Below are 19,027 nucleotides of genomic sequence, written 5' to 3'. Positions count from 1 at the left end.
GGTTCTTCTCGATGGCATCAAGTTCCACCTGCATGGCTTTCCTCCAAGTATCCTGTGAAAGGGCTTCCTTTACGGAAGTGGGCTCTTTGTTCCGCATAATACGAGACATCAAAGCGTAGTTCACCTGAAGAAGCTCCGCTGTATTGCTTTTATCTGGGACTCTATGTGATCTTCGAAGGCCGTCCTCTGTGGTCCACTCGGAGGGTAGCTCCGTGACACCTGACTCCCGAAGGGTGTCTAACAACCACCTAGGTACTCGAACAGATCGTGGAGCATCCTGTGGTCGCGGGGGCTCTACTCCAGCTGCGGGCTCAACCTCCTGTAGTGACTGAGGTTGATCAACTGGAATGATGGTCTGGGAATCATCATCAGACTCCTCTGGATCTCCAAGAAGTGGCGGCTCCTCGATAGTGGATGCTGGAACATGCTCGTCAAAGACCACATCCCGGCTGACAACAATCTCGTTCCTGTTTGGATCATACAACCTGTATCCCTTGGAAAGAGAGTTATACCCCACAAATACAAGCTTGCGGGACTTGGAGTCAAGCTTCCCCCTCTGCTTCTTCGGAATGTGTACATACGCGTCACTCCCAAAGACACGGAAGTGCGAGACATCAGGTTTCCTGCCAAAGTATGTCTCAAATGGAGTCATATGGGGTACTGAAGTCGTCGGAGATCGGTTGAGGGTATGGACAGCCGTTGCCACAGCCTCTCCCCAAAGTGGACGAGGAAGATCACGATGCTCCTGCATGGTCCTCGCCATCTCCACCACAGTCCTGTTCTTGCGTTCGACAACTCCTTTCTCCGAAGGCGATCCAGTATTGGCCAGTTCCCTTTTGATGCCATGATCTGCACAAAATCTGAGAAATACAGTCGAGGAGAATTCACCTCCTTTATCAGTCCTGAGAGTCTTGACCTGAAATCCAGACTCTTTCTCCACCATCACGTGCCAATCCTTGAACCGAGCAAAAGCTTGGTCCTTCTGGGAAAGAAAGTAGACCCACGTGAATCTGGTACAATCACCAACAAGCAGCATAAAGTAGAGAGATCCTCCCAAAGATGGTGTCTGCTGAGGTCCACACAAGTCAGTGTGAATCAACTCCAATGGTCTCGAAGCCCGCCTGGAAGCCTGTTCGGAAAGGATTCCCTGTGCTGCTTACCACGTATGCAAGAACTGCAACGCCCTTGCCTACTACCAACATCTGGCAAGCCAACCACCATCTGGTCTCGGAAAGCTCGCCTCAATGCATCCACATTTAAGTGGCCAAAACGAAAGTGCCACAAATCTCCGACCTGAGAACCTGTCAACGAGGAGAGTGCAGAGAGCTTGTAGATACCATTCTCCACACCGCCTTCCCAAACAACCTGGCCAGTCTCACGTTCCCGTAGAGCAACTGAATGCTCCTCAAATTCCACCCGAAAGCCAGTCTTGCATACTTCATGCACTGACAGAAGATGAAAACCCAGAGCAAGGACATAGAGAACACGGGAAGCATGCTTGCCTCCCTTTCCGTCGGGAATAATCTCCATCCGGCCCTCACTGTGTATCGGAATAGTGGAGTTGTCGCCAATAAAGATGCGACTTGACTGCCGTTTTAGATCCAGAAAGAAGTCACGGGATGGAGTCATGTGCCTGGAAGCACCACTGTCAAGAATCCATTCTCGGGTATCCTTCGCGGTGAAGCCAATTGCCTCCTCGCTCGAAGATGATGAAGCGTCGGAGTCCACCATCTCTAAGTGCACAAATGCCGGAGTCTTTGCAGCTGAGGCTAAGGAATCGGCACTCTTCCCTGTCCGCTTAGGACACTTCCTCCAATAGTGGCCTTTCTCGCCACAATCATTGCAGAATCTTTCGGCCTTCAGCTTCTCTCGTTCTGAGTCAGGCTTCTTCTCAGAAGACTTCTCCGGTGAAGCCTTCCCTTTGCCCTTGTTGTTATTCCGGCTTGTCGATCGTTGGCCAGTTAAGGCCTCCGAACCGCCGCTGTGAGGAGGGTTCGTGAAACGTTCCTCCTGGTCCAAGACCATTGGCACAAGCTCCTCCCAGGTAATAGTGCTGAGCCTGCCACTCGTAATCAATGAGGAATAGAAAGCAGAATACTGAGCAGGCAAGCGGGACAACAAAGTGATGGCCATGTCTTCAGATGATATCTCTTTCCCAGCTTGTAGGACTTCCTGCTGAAGGGCCTGCAGCTTGTTAATGTGTTCCCGCATCGTCGAGGACTTTGCAGGGTTCATAACCCGCATCTGCACTTCCAAGGAGATCCGTTTGATGGGTGATACCCTGTTATAAAGAGAACTGACTCGCCCAAAAACCTGCTCATATAATGCATAGATGCCCCATGTCATATCTGCTGGTATGCCAAGAGACTGCAGGCGTTGAAAGAGCCTCTCTCGTGGTACTGTGTCAAATGCCCTGCGGAAATCCACAAAGCAGCAATAGAGCTTTCTCTTCCTCACTCTGGCCTGATCAATCATACATCTCAAAGTGAATACATGGTCAGTGGTGTGGTAGAGAAAGCTCTCCTGAAGCCTGCCTGCCCTGATGAGCGTAAACCTGCTCGCTCAGCATATAAGCTAAGCTCTTGCTCCAGCACTGCACCATAGAGTTTGGCCAGCACATGGCCAACCATAACCGTCCTGTAGTTGCTCGGATCGAGCATATCCCTTGTTTTGTGAATCGGCACAATGGTGTGCATCGTCCACTCCGTAGGCAAACCCTCTCCTAGTGCCCTGTTAAACAGGTGTGCAAGAAAAGGAGCTAAAGAATCTACTGCATATATGAGATGCTCACCTTGCAGGCCCATATGGTCGGCAGCCCATCCATGCTGTAGGCGGCGGATAGCTTCCTGTACCATCGAGTGGGTAAAGAAGCTAGCTGTGGTAGGTCGAGGCTCCTGTGGTGGTTGAGGTATAGGTGGCTGCTGTGGGGCATGGTATAGACCCTCTGCATATGTGTGCCATGTCTGTGGGTCTGCAATAGGTGTTGGGGTCCGGGGCTCTCTGAAGTGCCGCCATGAGACAGCGCTATCTCTACTCATGAAGAAATGAAAGATCTCTAGCTCCTGTATCTCTGCGAAGGCCCGCCTTTTGCGGCGAGTAAGTCTCCTCATCTCTCTCCTCGACTCCTGCTCTGTGATGGCTCCCAAGGCTCTCTGTATGCGGAGCCGTGAGTATAGGGCTCTGCACTCGTCATCATACCATCTGTTCTGGGGCATAGTCCCAGGTCTCGCAGGCTCTCCTGAGTGTACACGATGTGGGAAGCTCTGTAATGCAGCCGTGTGTAGGAGTGATGCCAGCTGGGCTGTAATGGTATCCATAGATGCCAGGGGATCCATGAGTAGGAGCCCATCCTCTACTCTGCCAGTGTATATGTCTGCCATGTCATGTGTGAAGTAGATGGTAGTGTGTGGCGTCGGTATGTGGGGGGCTGGTGATACTGGTGATCCGGCTAGTGAAAATGCCAAGTATGTATGATCTGCCCCAATAGGACGAGGTGGAATGGAGAATGAGGTGACAAGCTGTGATGCCTCCAAAGACCCCATAATGTAGTCTACCACCGTGCCTCCGGTCCGTGTATGACCCCCATGTGGGAAGCATGTTAGCCCTCCTGATACCGGCCACTGTAGCATCCCGTTATAAATAACGAGATGATGCCTGGCTCCCAACTCTAGTAAGTGGTCCCCATAATGTCCTCTGTCTGGTCCAGTGTCCTCTGATGCCCGACTAGCCCCTATCTCCTGTGGATCCACAGGGTGGAGGATCTCCATGTCATCATTTTCATACACCTCACACTGTCTGCTCTGTGTGTGGGCATTGAAGTTGCCCGTAAGAAATACTTCCCCTAGTGTAGAATAATGCATAATCTCCTCTGATAGACAAGTGTATGGCGAGGCTCCTGTCTCCTCCTCCTGTGGCATGTCCTCTGTAATGACATAGGAGGATCCTGATGGAGAAAAGTAACATAGAGCTATGTATATAACCCTGTCCTGTGAGAGCTGTAAGCTGATCCACATGTATCTGGCCTCTGGATCCTGTGCTACCACTCTCAGTCTCCCCTGTAGCTCCCGTCTGAATAGGACTGCTACTCCCCCCGACCCTCTCGAGGTACCCTGGCATGTGGTCCTCCTGTATGCTGACTCCCACTGGAATCCCTCTACTCGAGGTAGCCCTCTCTCTGGGCTCTAATGTGTCTCTGTCAGAAGTATGATGTCTTCTCTCCCCACCATAACATGCTCCAGTCGTCCAGGCTGCACCCATAGTGAACCATTACAGTTCCATACCGCTATGTGTATCTCTGTAGGTGGCTTGGTCTGTGTCCCATAGGCCCCAAACTGCTAATCCTAGGCCGGCCATCAATGATGACGCGACCATCTCGATAGAAGGCCTTCTTGCCTTCTCTCCTCGCGTGTAAGACTTGTGGCATGCAAGTTCTCCTATGCTCAAGCTGCATCCTCGTGAGATCATCATCCAAGAAGATAGGAGCTCCCTCTAAACCCGGTAGTATGATCCTCTTCCTCATGAAGGTGACCCTCTCCGTCTCTCTTGCAAACTGTAGTTTGAGGGCTCGCTTGCGTGTTGAGTCTTTCCCGGCTCTCCATGCTTTGGTGAAGGGGAGAGGGTGCTCTTCCTTGTAGCCGAGCTTCATGCATAGAAGCTGTCCATCTTTCTCGGGAGTGGAGTCGGGTGTCTCGGCTATACCTGTGACTCGAGAGAGAGAGAGAAATGAAATGAAATGATATATTAAGGTCTTCAGAAGGCCAAAATGACCTATGACACCAAAAAGGTTACAACAATTGGTGGATCTGATACAATGTTTGTGTAAGAAAAGCTAAAAACAACTAAACAACTAACTGAAACTGAAACAACCATGAGAAAAAGTGCGGTACTAGGAGCTCCTAATGGATAACATCTGGGAGGAAAACTCCAGCAACAAAGGTAAGCATCATACACATCACTATACAAATATGTCTCTCATCGGTCGATGGCGGATATCCTCAATGTCCTCCATGGTGAGTACTCTGACTGGACGTCTCCCATGCCGTGCTAGTATGGTCCTGATCCTTTGTTGTAGTCTCTGCTGGTGTTGAGATGGGCCTCTCATCTTGGGGCGCCTGGAACGCCCCAGCTCTATAGCCCGATCAATCAGTGTACCTCTGGTGCGGCTATACTCTGGGGCTAGCTGCAATGCCCGCTGGCCTGACTGCTCAATCTCTGGTCGAAAGAAGTTTGTAATCTGTCTCTATATGTGTCTCTCCCTCTCTGATCCCCTCCCTCTCAAGAGACCCTGTCTATGTCTACGCAGCTCCAACAAGTATAATCCGACGCATCTCTGATCCTGGTATCTCATGACTCTAGAAAGTGGTCCGAAACCCTCTCTAAACAGGCAGTGAAAACGGCCTCGTATTTTATAATATACTGGACAGTGACATATGTAATGTAACTCTGTCTCCTGTCTCTGGCTCCATCTGGCACAACTGACAAATCTTGGCCTCGGCTGGTACTCCTGTGAATCTGCCAGTCTCAATCTCTAGCTGGTGTGAGGATGTGCGCATCTGACCAATAGCACACCGTACCCCATGAGAAAGATGAGTATCCATGTAGCTAAGTCTAATCACAAACCCATCCTCCGTGAGCTGGAGAAGATGATCTCTATAGAAAGCCATCTTCGTACCAAGCTCGTGTGTCAGCTGTATCCATGTCCTTCTAGTGTCGAGCTGAGTCAAGTCCTGCCTGATAAGTCTGGTAATCTCTGCCCATGTGAGAGAGAGGGAGGGTGCATCCAGGGAGTATTGAAATGGAGGTAGCCTGTCCATACTAAAGCCATGCAGTTGGAACCAAGCTGTCATCTGTGCATACCAACATGATCCGTCTCCCTGTGATGCCAACTGTTGTGAAGACTCCAGGGCTAAGCGAGCATATCTGTCTCTAGGGAGAGACCAAGTGCTATGTATAAAGGAGACTGATCGAGTGAGTGCCTCTACTACCAATGGGGGGGCAGCCATCTCTGCACGGATAATATCATGTGGTACGGAGGCCTTGGCCCTAATCATCCGGGAAATCATAGAAGCCAAGGGCCTCTCCATACATCTCCATCCATCAGTGCTACCAGCTCGGCTGTGGTGATCCACTGAGGGTCCCCATATCTCCACTCCATATAGCATGGCTGAAGTGACCAAAGTGTCAAAGAGCCAGAGCTTTGTTCGATGTTCCTTAAACTGAACCTGCGAACACATCCTCTCTAGTCTCCCCAATGCTGCATAAGCTCTGGTCAATCTGGTCTCCGCTGCTCTCCTCAAGGAAAATAGTGGGCCACTAAAAACCACACCAAGGTAAGTATATGCAACTGTATACTCCACTGTCTCCTGACCATATGTAAAGGTGGGTACTGACCTCCTAACCCACTGTGCTGTGGTGTTAACCACCATCACCTTGGTTTTACCAAGGTTAATAGACAATCCACTGTCCTGTGTAAACGTGTGCAACGCATCCAAATGACGCTGGCGAGCAGGGGCGAACAGCGAGGGGGGGCAGCGGGACGGGGCGGTGAGCAGGGGGGGCGGCGAGCAGGGCAGAGGGACGGGCCAGCCCAAGCAGGAGAGAGGCGGGAGAGAGTGAAGTACACGACTCAATGATGTGATATTAGCTTGTATTCTTTCAATGCAGTACATGTACCTTTATGGGTTACAAAGGTTCTCTTCTGACATCATTGCTTGTGCTGTAGCTACATATGGCTTTATGGATAATGCATGTGCCAATACATTCTTCTTTCCTGGAGTATGCATAATCTGAAAATGCAAAATCGACAAGAAGTTTGCCATTCTCATATGCTTTTCCGAAAGCTTTGTTTGCGTCAAAAAGTATGTAAGGCTTTGATGATCTATCTTGACCATAAATTCAGCCCCAAGAAGGTAGTGTTTCCATATTGTCAAAGCATGAATTACAGCCAACAGCTCCTTTTCAGAGATGCCAAAAGAAAGTTGGGCAGCATGCAAACGACAACTTTCATAAGCTACAGCATGTCCCTCTTGATTGAGGACAACCTCAATGCAAATTCTTGATGCATAACACTCCACAGAGAAAGGTTTTTGCAAGTCTGGGATGACTAACATGCGCCCATTCATAATGGCATTCTTGAAACGAACAAAAGCCTCTTTTCATCAATTGTCCATTTAAAGACTGCCTTCTTCTTAGTGAGCTCAAGCAATGGTGAAGCAATGCAAAGTTTTTGATCAAAGGCTTGTAATGTGAGTAGAAACCTAAAAAGCTTCGTACTTCATGTAGGGAAGATAGGTCAGGCCAACTTCCAATGGCTTCAATCTTTACAGGATCCATCCTGACGCCATCCTTTGACACAATGTGCCCCAAATAATGAATCTTTGAGAGGAAAAATTCACTCTTTATCGCATTGATAAAGAGCTTGTGCTTATGAAACTGACCCGCCCCCCCACCCCCCCCCCCCTTTCTCAATACTGGAGTACTTAAATCTGTACAAAGTTCCAAGGGCTTGCCAGCAGCCCGATAATCCAATGCAATGCAAGTATGAAGCCAAGTTACCTAAACAAGAGTGTGTCGGAGTAGAATGTCAATGCAGGACTTGTCGTAAGAGTCACCGTGACTTGATCACCAGTCTCATACACTTGGAGGTGGATGAACGCGAAATTGTTGTTCCGTGACCATGCACAAACAGGTGCTCTCGTACTAGAGCCTGGCTCATCCTCTCTCAAAGAGTAGGATTAAATCCTGTAAATACGAGCCCACAAATGGGCACAAGCTCACAAGCATGTTCAAGAGTACACTCTGGTACAGCATGAACAATAGGGTTTCCAGTAGTATGGCAAGTATAGTAGGGTTCCCACATTAGGTACGCAGTAGGTACAAAAGGTGTCCACAGTAGGTACACAACATGTATAGAAGGTATAGAAGGTATAGTTGGTACAACAGGTACAATAGGTGTCCACAGTAGTACAGAAGGTGCCCATAGTAGGTACACATCAGGTGCAACAAGTACAACAGGTATAGAAGGTGCCTACGGTAGGTACACAACAAGTACAGGGGAAGACCACTTGGGCGACCAAATGGTGATATGCCCCCCCCCCCCCCCCCCCCCCAAGTTGACCTCAACTGAAAAGCCTTGAAATACGGCTGAAGAAGTTGTGGGTAATCTTTGAAGTAGTCTTCATTAACCCATTTTGCGTTTAGAGGCAAATAGTTCTTGAAATTCACAAAGTATCTCCTAGAATGCTTGGCTTTCTCTCCTTGTGAAACACAATTTATTTAGGTTGAAGAACTTCCTCTAGCTCATCAACCTCTGGTGGCTCTTTTGGCTCTGGCCCCACATATTGCGCAACGGACTCACATGAAAGGCATTGTGCATCTTTCAATGATCAGCCAGTGCAATCCAGAAAGCAATCTCATTGATCTGCTTGATCACCTTAAAAGGTACGTAATACCTGGTAGAGAGCTTAGGGCATGCTCCCTCCTTTCGTGGTCTCTTACGGAGTCTTGCTTTCTCAAATTTCAGCAATACCCAATCATTTTCCTTGATGTCTACCTCTCTTATATGCTTGTCGGCAGCCCTCTTGTGCTTATCTTGTGAACGAGCAATGGCTGTCCGCACTTGTGCAAAGGCCCTCTTATGCTTATCTTGTGAATGAGCAATGGCTGTCCGCACTTGTGCAAAGGCAACATCAAGATCTCTAACATACTCATCAGCAGATCTCATACTTAGTGCGTAGGATTGGTGGCAATATCACTTTGCCATAAACAATTTCAAACGGGGTCTTTCCCGTGGAGGCATGCACTGTGTTGTTGTGTGCAAACTCTACCAAGGGTAGATACTTTTCTCGAGCTGTTTTGTGGTTTGCAACATAGCATTTGAGAAGATCCAACAATACAACTGAATTTGCAGCCTCAATTCGCCCATCCGTTTGGGGGTGAAAAGCCGATGAGAAGTCCAACGTAGTGTCGGTATTGTCAAACAGAGCTCTCCAAAAGAGACTTGTAGTCCTGGGATCTGTGTCCCTCACAATGGATTTAGGCATACCATGGTCTTCTTGACCGGCAAGTTATTTGAACACTTTTGCTCAGGCTTAATGGTCTTCTTGACCGGCAAGAAATGTGTTTGCTTGCGAAACCTGTCAACAATGGTCCAAATTGCATCATTGCCTTGCTGAGTACGAGGCAAATCCATGATAAAATCCATTGCAATATCCCATGGCTGCAAGGGAATAGGCAAAGCCTGAAGCAAACCAGGAGCCTTTTTCCTGTTAAACTTGACTTTCTGGCAAGTGATACATGCATGTACATATGCCTCTATATCTTTGTGCATTCTTGGTCAAAAGAAGTAACGCTCAATGTGCATTCTTGGTCAAAAGAAGTAACGCTCAATCATGCATGTAATAGGCATTATACCTCTATGTCTTGCACACGGAGGAGCATGTCTTTTGCCTCATGTTTGACACAACACATAGGCAGTTATCCTTCATAAGATACCCCTCTTTGATCACATAAGAGGCATGTGCATGTCTAGCCACTAAATCAGTCCATATATGCCAAAAATCAGCATCAGTATGGTATAATTCACGCATGGCAGTCTTGATGTGAGGCAATTGACACTGCAGCCACATATGGCTTTCTAGACAATGCATCTGCCACCACATTTTTCTTTCCTGGAGTGTGCATAATCTGAAAATGAAACATAGATAAGAAGTTTGCCATCCTCATATGCTTCTTGGAAAGCTTTATTTGCGTCAAGAAGTACCTTAGGCTTTGATGATCTGTCTTGACCATAAAATCAGCCCCAAGAAGGTAGTGTTTCCAATAGTCAAGGCATGAATCACAACCAACAACTCCTCCTGATAAATGCCCAAAGAAAGTTATGCATCATGCAAACGATGGCTTTCATAAGCTATGGCATTTCCTTCTTGATTGAGGACAGCCCCAATGCACTTTCTGGATGCATCACACTCCACACAGAAAGTCAGGAATGACTAGCACAGGCCCACTTGTTGTCGGGAGTGGATATGAGACAAACTGTTGAGAGTACAACGTAGCAAGACACCAACAATGAAGATGAGCAAACACGAGAGAACCACCAGCCTAGAAAACACTGAACTGTGAAGAGCAAACATAGAAGAGAGAGAGAGAGAGAAGCTATATGAACTCTGCTCTATATACAAGATCCGGTATACATACCCAATACATGAGGTGTGGTCCAGGAGTGCTGGTCGGCTAGCCCAAAACAGGCCGACACCAGTCCCAACTGCTCACGACCCAAAAACAGCAGGCGGCCAGAGCAGTTGGCCAGACGAGAAAATAGGCGGCCAGCATACTCCTGTTCCACGACCACAAAAAACAGGGGAAAAATAGGGGGAAAATGGAGAAACACTGAGCAAAGCTCCTAGGCGGGCACACCCACAACAAAGGCCCTCTGTGAGATAATGTACAGACAGGAGATGACTACTAACACCCCCTCTCAGCTCCTGGATGTGGAACCAACCCTAGTGAGCTAGAGTACTGTCGGAGCATAGCCTGAGGTAGAGACTTCGTGAAGAGGTCCGCCGACATTGTCCTCCGTCGAACAAAACTCTAGCAAGATGTCATCAGCAAAAAACTTCTCACGAACAAAGTGACTCTGGATGACCGTGGGTTTCGCCAGTTGAACCTTTCTCTCCACATACAACCCCAAATTAGCAAAGTAGCTTGCGTAACCAAGCTACCTCACATGCTGCCACCGTAGCTCCTCTGTAAATCTCGCAAAGTAACCTCTGCAACCACACCACCTCGCAAGCAGCACCACAAGCAGCCCGGTCAGGTTTGTTAGAGGCATAAAGAGGCGTTTGGTACGAGGCGGGTATGGTACGCGCCTCAAAAGACTCGTATTTTTTAGAGACGTTAGAGGCGTGTTAGAGGTGCTTGTTATATTATATATATATACATATATAAATGATAGATATGTATATAGATAGATAGATTATTAGAGAGAGAGAGAGAGAGAGGGTGTCACCTGGGTGTGTATGAGAGAGGAAGAGGGTGTGTGTGAGAGGGGCTGCCTTGAGCAAGTTTTAAGCCTTAAGGAAGGGAGAAATGAAATGTTATATTAACGTCTTCAAAAGGCCATAATGACCTATGAGACCAAAAGTTACATCATGGTGGATCTGATACAATGTCTGGATAAAAAAACCCAGAGAGAGTGTGTTTGAGAGAGGGAGAGACTCGAGAGAGAGTGTGTGTGAGTCTTGAGAGCTTAGAGGGGCCCTTATAGCCCTCGTCTAGAGACTCAAACAGACTCAAACAGACAAAAATGGTTAGAAACGGGCAAATCCCAAATGGTTAGAAATGGGCAGAATCCAGAAACACTTAAAAAAAAAATCAGCTATCCCCAGACGCCTCGAACGAAGCCTCGAACGCCTCGGAAGACTCGTGCGCCTCGAACGCCTCTAACGGTTAGAGGTGCACCTCGTAACAAATATGAGCCCGGTTCTCTGCCTCTGTAGACGACAAGGCAATAGTTGGCTGCCTCTTGCTGCTCCATGAAACAACTCTTGAGCCAAGGGTAAAACAATAGCCTGATGTAAATCTCCTCGTGTGTGGATCTCCTCTCCAATCTGAGTCACTCCAACTGTGGAGTCCGACTCCATCTGTCATTCCCTCTCTAGTATCATAGAAGATTTCAAGATCCTTCGTACGTTGCAGAAACCGCAAGATCCGCAATCCTGCGTCCCAATGAGTCTTCAAAAGCGTCTGCAGAAATGAGCTCAACAACCCCACCGGGAAGCTCAAGTCCAATTTGGTGTTCAGCAACCAAATCAATGAACCAAACCGCTTCTGAAACAAAGAGGCATCAACGTGCTCACAAGGATCATCAACTGGAACTTTGGTATGCCAAGTCATGGGAACAATCTGAAGACCATACAAGGCCATTCGGAACCTGTAAACCACCCCCTCTAAACCCAGAACCTCAAAGCGTGGAGGCTGCTCAACATCCTCCTCCACCTGCAAGTCACCATTTGCCACTTGCTTGGCTTTCCTACGAGTCCCCTGGGAAAGAGCTTCCTCAACTACAAGAGGCTCTTTGTCCCGAATGAAACGAGACATCAAAGCATAGTTTACCTATAAAGGCTCCTCTGACTATGAACACAATGACTGGAGTGTTCCTACCTGTTGCCATTATCTGGCAAGCCATCCTCGCAAGCCATCCACCATCTGGTCCCGGAAAGCCTGTTGCAGTGTATCCACATTCAAGTGGTCATGACGAAACTGCCACACATCACCTAACTGAGAACCTGTAAGAGAGTGCTGAGAGTTTGTAAATCCCATTCTCCTTTCCGCCTTCCCATACAACCTGGCCTGTCGCTTTGTCCCGGAGAGCAACAAAATGCTCCTCAAACTCCACCCATACACCAGTCTTACAAACCTCATGCACTGACAACAGATGAAAACCAGGAGATGAGACAAAAAGAACCTTGGAGGAATGCTTCCCCCCTCTGCCATCAGGGAACGATCTCTAACCCGCCCTCAGAGTGAATATGAATAGTGGACTCTTCACCAATCAGGATGTGACGTGCGTGCCTCCAAAGATCTTGTAATAACTCCTGGGAGGAGTCATGTGCATGGAAGCACCACTATCAAGAATCCAGTCCCGAGTATCTCTAGCGGTGAGTCTAACCGCCTCCCTGCTCGAAGAAGATGAAATGCCGGTGTCCATAATCTCCAAGTGCATAAAAGCCGGAGTCTTCACGGTTATTGCTGAGGAATCTACACCTTGCTCGGTGGTCTGCTTAGGACATTTTCTCCAATAATGGCCTTTCTCGCCACAATTGTTACAGGTCCTCTTTGTCTTCAAGGCATCACGATCCAAGTCGGGCTCCTACTCGGAAGACTTCTCCTATGAAGACTTCCCTTTGCCCTTGTTGCGGCCTTGCGATCGCTGGCTAGTCAAGGCCTCAGAACCTCCGCCCTGTGGAGGGTTCGTAAAACACTCTTCTTGGTCCAAGATCATAGGCACAAGCCCCTCCCATGTGATGGTGCTGAGCCTGCCACTGGTGATCAAAGAGGAGTAGAAAGCTGAGTACTGAGAGGTCAAATGAGACAGCAAAGTGACGGCCATGTCGTTTGAAGATATCTCCTTCCTAGCCTGAAGAACCTCCTGCTGAAGAGCCTGCAACTTGTTGATGTGCTTCCGCATCGTCGAAGACTTTGCAGGATCCATCACCTGCATCTGTACTTCCAAGGAGATCCGCTTCATGGGTGATACCTTGTTATACAGAGAAGCCAAATGCTGCCAAATTCCTCTGGCCATCGTCATATGTTTGATATGATTAATCACCTGTGGTGTGCAATTAAGGAAGATGAAAGAATGCACACGGACATTGACACAATCCCACAACTGTGCCTGAGCCTCCCGTTCTTTCCGAGTAGAGGGTAACAACTCCCTGTCCTCCAACTCTGGCCGTGGAACACCAACAATAATGAAATCAGCCAAGTCATAAGACTCCAATACAAACTCCATAACCTTCCAGATGCCATAGGAGGTCCTGTCCAACTGTCGATCCACGGGGAACGTGGGGAGAGTAGGGATCTTCACGTGCTTCTCGGCCATCTCAAACAAGTCTGCCATCTCGTTGGGAGGGGGGGGGGGGTTTGGGGGGTAACTTTGGTCTTGTGAAGGGAGGATGGGTGTGCAACTAATATGCAAGGTGGCTGTCCAACGGTGATGGCCGCCTTCTACCCAATCTCCAAGTCCCGAACAGCCCAAGAGATCTCCAATCAGCACCAAAAACCAGCAGTCCCGCAAGCTCTTCAAATCTCCCGCAAGCTCCAAGGTCTTCAAGAAATAGTTCCGCAAGCTCTCCAATGTCTCCAACCTTCAAGCCACCTGGGGCTCTGGTACCATGTCGGAATACACAGCGGATATGAGAAACTGCTGAGAGCACAACGTAGCAAGACACCAATAATGAAGATGAGCAAACGCAAGAGAGAACCACCAGCCTAGAAAACGCAGAACTGTGTGGAGAAGAGCAAACGCAGAAGAGAAATGAAATGTTATATTAACGTCTTCAAAAGGCCAAAGTGACCTATGAGACCAAAGTTACAACCATGTGACATCTGATACACTGTCTGGAAAAGAAAAGAAAGAACTGAAGGTAAGTATCTAGCCCTACAATACATCAGTAGGGAGCGTCCGGAAGCAGCAACTAGGGAGAGTGGGAAGCTAATGCTACTAGTCAAAATGGGGTACATGCATACATGGATACATGAATACATGAATATTGGGTAGTACAAAAGTGACAGTGAGTACAACAGTATATGGCTGGAGTGGTAATCATCCTAGGAGCTCTAGCATGGTCTCTTCCAGATGGCCTGGATATCTGCCATAGTGAGATGCTTGGTCGGACGAGCCCGATGCCTCGCAATGATGCTCTGAATTCTCTGGTGTAGGCACCGTCTCCGATGTGAGGATCCGCGAGCCCTCGGGCGTCTGGATCTGCCCAACTGGATAGCTCTCTCAACTAGAGTCCCACGGGGTGCCCACTGCTGGGCTGTCGGTTGTGTGTCCTCCTAGGTAGTCCCTCTAAAGAAGTCAGTAATCTGTCTCTGTGTGGACTCCTTGCCAGTCGGGCGTCTGCTCCTGATAATGGACTCTCTGAGCCTGCGGATCTCCAGGAGATAAAAACCCAAGCATCGCTGATCACAATAGTCCATGACTCTAGCCAGTGGTCCAAATCCCTCTCTGAAAAGCCAATGGTAGCGCCCTCAAATCTCATAATATGCTGTGCAGCGACAGATGTAGTGCTCCTCCTTCTCTAGCGCTATCCAAGAAATTTGACAAATCCTGTCCCCTGGAGGTATGCCTCTAAATCTGCCTGTCTCTATCTCTAACTGATGTGTGAAGAGGTGTGGATTTGCCCAATGGCGCACCTCAATCCATGAGACAGATGGGTATCCATGTAGCTCGGTCTAAGTATATAGCCATCCTCAGTGGTGTGGAGAAGATGGTCTCTATAGAAAGCCATCTTCGTCCCCAACTCCTGTGAGGGCTCTAGCCATGTCCTCCTAGTGTCCAACTGAATGAGGTCCTGTCTGATGACTCTACTAATCTCAGAATGTGTCAAGGTGAGAGAGGGTGCCTCCAGAGAGTACTGGAAGGGTGGAAGTCTGTCTAAACTGAACACATGGAGCTCAAACCAGGATGCTATCTGCGCATACCAACAAGAAGTGTCTCCCTCCATGGCTAGCTGATGAGAGGACTCTAAAGCAAGTCGTGCATACCGGTGTCGGGGAAGCTCGCAGGTGCTATGAATGAAGGACACTGATCTAGCAAGAGCCTCGACTACGATCGGTGGTGCTCCCATCTCGGCTCTGATAATCTCATGGGGTACAGAGGCCTTAGCCCGAATCATCCTGGAGATCATGGACACAAGTGGTCTCTCCATTGGTCTCCATCCATCGTATGTGCGTCTTGATCGACTGTGACGATCTAGGCTAGGCCCCCAGATCTGTACTCCATATAGCATAGCAGCAGCGTGTCAAAAAGCCACAGCTTAGTGCGTGGCACCTGAAACTGTATGTGTGAGCACATCCTCTCTAGACCTCCTAGTGCTGCATATCCTCTAGTCAATCTGGCCTTTGCTGCCCCCCTCATGGGAAATGTGGGCCCAATGAACACCACTCCAAGATATGTGTATGAGTCAACATACTCCACTTTCTCCTGTCCATATGTGAAAATAGGCGCTGATCTCCAGACCCGTTGAGCTGTAGTGTTAAACACCATAACCTTGGTCTTACCAAGGTTAACTGAGAGCCCACTGTCCTGTGCATAAGCATGTAAAGTATCCAAGTGCCTCTGCATACCCTCTGGTGAGTCTACTATAAGCACAATATCATCAGCATATAAGAGCAGAGGTATCCAAGTGCCAGCCAATTGGGCTCCTCTCTCCCCTTGTGTCCCAATATAATAAGAGATCTCATCAAATTATAGTCCAAATAGAGTCGGAGAGAGCAGGCAGCCCTGTTTCACCCCTATAGTGGAGTGTAGTGGCTGGGAGAGACCCTCTGAAGTCCGCACCTACCCAACTACTGTCTCATAAAGTGCCATAATACCCCAAATGAGCTCACATGGAATCCCCAAGTCTTGTAGCCTGCGCATCAGTCTAGCTCTGGGCACTGTGTCAAAGGCCTTGCGGAAATCCACAAAGCCACAGTAGATCCTCCTCCCATGTGCTCTGCCCTCCTCAATGATAGCCCTGAGGGTAAAGATATGATCCAAAGTAGAGAATCTCCTCTTGAAACCGGCTTGTCCCTGAGCTTGGACCCCTTGTCTCTCTGCCCATCTTTTCAACTCCTGCTCAAGAATAGAGGCACCTCTGCACTCAACAAGCTGTAGATCTCTGTAGTGTATACTCCATCAGTCTCTCTACAGAAGGTATATCTCGGATGATAGGAGGACTGCCTAACCTGGCGGGTACTGTAGTGGAAATCCACCGTAAAGGAGGGAAGTGCATGATCCACCGTAACTCCGATGGGCTTGGGGCCAATCGCAAAATCCTAGATACTCGGGATGAAGGTTGGCGAGTCTAAAACATAATCCACTGTGCTGGCCCCATGTCTGTGTGGAAAGCAAGTAAAGCCACTGGCAAGTGGATACCTGTCTAGGCAATTTAAAATGGCCAGCCCCTGTGTAGTCCCCATCTCCAAGAGGTATCTCCCATACTCAGTACACTCCACCTCATCCTGTGATCTCTGGGTCAAACACATCTCCTCCACATCTATCTCTCTCAACATCTCCTCCGAAGTGTCAAAGAAGGAGGTTTGGTACTGAGTCATTCGAGCATTAAAGTCCCCAAGTATGATAACATCTCCCTCCCTGGAGAACTCCCATATGTCCTCATCTAGAATCATATATGGAGATTGCCCCTTGGGCACTGGATAATGAGATGTGCTGGGTGGAAAGTAACATATAGCAATGTATAGGGGTCTACCCTCATCTGCCCTCACTTTGACCCACATGTACCTCGCGCTCTCATCACGGCGCATAACATGGATGAGTGGCTGAAGCTCCTCTCTAAAAAGAACTGCAACTCCTCCAGATCCGTGACCACCATGCTTCGAACGGGCCTCAAGTCGTCTCCCATCTGTATCCCGCCACTCTTGGTAATGTGCTGCCTGGGGCCTGATGTGTCTCCGAGTAGAAGATGATGTCCCTATCTCTGAAGCTGTCCTCAAAGGCCCCCACATCCAGTCTCAATGCTCCGTTGCAGTTCCATACTGCAAGTCTTAAACTGGTCCCATAGGTCTCGCACCGTCAAGTGGTGCGTCTCTCTAGTATCACCAGTCTGCTACCTTTGTAAAATGCTAGCTTCCCTTTTTCTCTGGCTGCCCTAATCTCCGGCATGCACTCCCTCATATGTGCTAGCTGTGCCAAGGTGAGGTCATCTCCTAAAAAGATGCCCGTTTTCTTAAGGGCGGAGCACTTGGCCAAGAAATCCTTCTTGGCCTCCAAGGTGGGAAAGCGTAAAATGAGAGCTCTCTCCTTCGAGCTCTCCTCCATTCTTGTCTTTCTTGCCCACTCTCCAAGCCCCCGTGTGTGTAGGCCTCGAAATGCCCATGCGTGTGTATAAATCTTTGGCTTCCTCCTCTACATTGTCACCGTCCTTAAGACCCGTGATCCGCACATGAAGTTCCCTTGTCTTTCTTCTTTGTTCCTCCTCAATGGTTAGGTTGATAATCTTCGAGGTAGATGTGCTTTCGGCTTCCTTGCTCTTACCTTTCTTGACCACTTCTATCCATTTCTCCGTTTCATCTACTTGCTTTTGCGTCTTCGTGAGCACCTCCACCCACGAAGAGGTCTCCCGGGCCTTCTTTTCTTCTCCCTCTTGAAGTGTTCTCACTTGGGCCTTGATGGTGTTCAGCGCCTCCATCATGACGGGCTGAATTTCACCTTCCTCGAGCTTATGTTGAGCACGTGCTTCTTCTATCTCCTTCTTGAGATTTGCGATCTCTGCATCTTGGGCTGCTATCCGGGCTTCATGAACTCTGCTCTATATACAAGATTCGGTACACATACCCAATACATGAGGTGTGGGGGCCAGGCCCACTATATATATGGTCCAGGGCTGCTGGTCGGCCAGCCCAAAACAGGCCGACAACAGTCCCAACTGCTCACGACCCAAAAACAGCAGTCGGCCAGAGCATCACAGTTGGCCAGACCAGAAAATAGGCGGCCAGCATACTCCTGCTCCACGATCACAGAAAACAAGGGAAAAATACATGGAAAAAACAAGGAAAAATAGGGGAAAAATGGGGAAACACTAAGCAAAGCTCCTGGGCAGGCACACCCACTACAAAGGCCCTATGTGAGATAATGTACAACTGCTAACACTTATAACAGCATCCTTGAGGTGAACGAAAGCCTCTTTCACATCGACTGTCCATTTGTAGACTGTCTTCTTCTTAGTGAGCTCATGCAATGGCAAAGCAATCCATGCAAAATGTCTGATAAAATGCCTGTAATATGAGCATAAACCCAAACAGATTCGTACCTCATGTACGAAAGATAGCTCAGGCCAATTCTGAATGGCTTCAATCTTTGCAGGATCCATCCTAACACCATTCTTTGATACAATATGCCCCAAATATTGAACCTTGGAAAAGAAAAATTCACTCTTTTTCGCATTAATGAAGAGCTTGTGGTTATGAAGCGCTTCAAAAACAATGGCCAAATGTTGGGGGTGTTCTTGCTCATTCTTGAAAAATACCAAGATATCATCGAAAAACACACTTGTGTATATATTGAACAAGAATCCATGCTTGTTGTCCCCTTGATGAGAATGCGCAAGAAGCACGATTGATGGGAGAGAGAGACTCTATGTTGGCCAACAACATAATCAGCACAATAACATAAGATTAATAAGGGGATTACACAAGTGAGTTGTGGAAAACATAATTGTATTATGAAATTTGGTCCTTTTTATAAGAGAGCCCCCCCCTTTACAAGGTGTGTGCATATACTGCCACCACATATGCCACA

General features: G+C 48.3%; 1 protein-coding gene and 1 pseudogene across 4 annotated transcripts in view; one reads left to right on the top strand and one right to left on the bottom strand.

Moving 5' to 3' along the window:
- The window catches only part of EDD1 (glycine-tRNA ligase), a 199,000-nt gene that overhangs the window by 70,296 nt on the left and 109,677 nt on the right, over positions 1-19,027 (top strand). The gene's annotated exons all lie outside the window — the stretch shown is intronic.
- On the bottom strand, positions 17,303-18,599 carry LOC147629541 (uncharacterized; annotated as a pseudogene).

This window comes from Cibotium barometz, chromosome 18 (assembly GCF_041138505.1).
Source record: "Cibotium barometz isolate CiBa-2024 chromosome 18, ASM4113850v1, whole genome shotgun sequence".
Classification (NCBI taxonomy): domain Eukaryota; kingdom Viridiplantae; phylum Streptophyta; class Polypodiopsida; order Cyatheales; family Cibotiaceae; genus Cibotium; species Cibotium barometz.
This window is presented reverse-complemented; position numbering and strand designations above follow the sequence as displayed.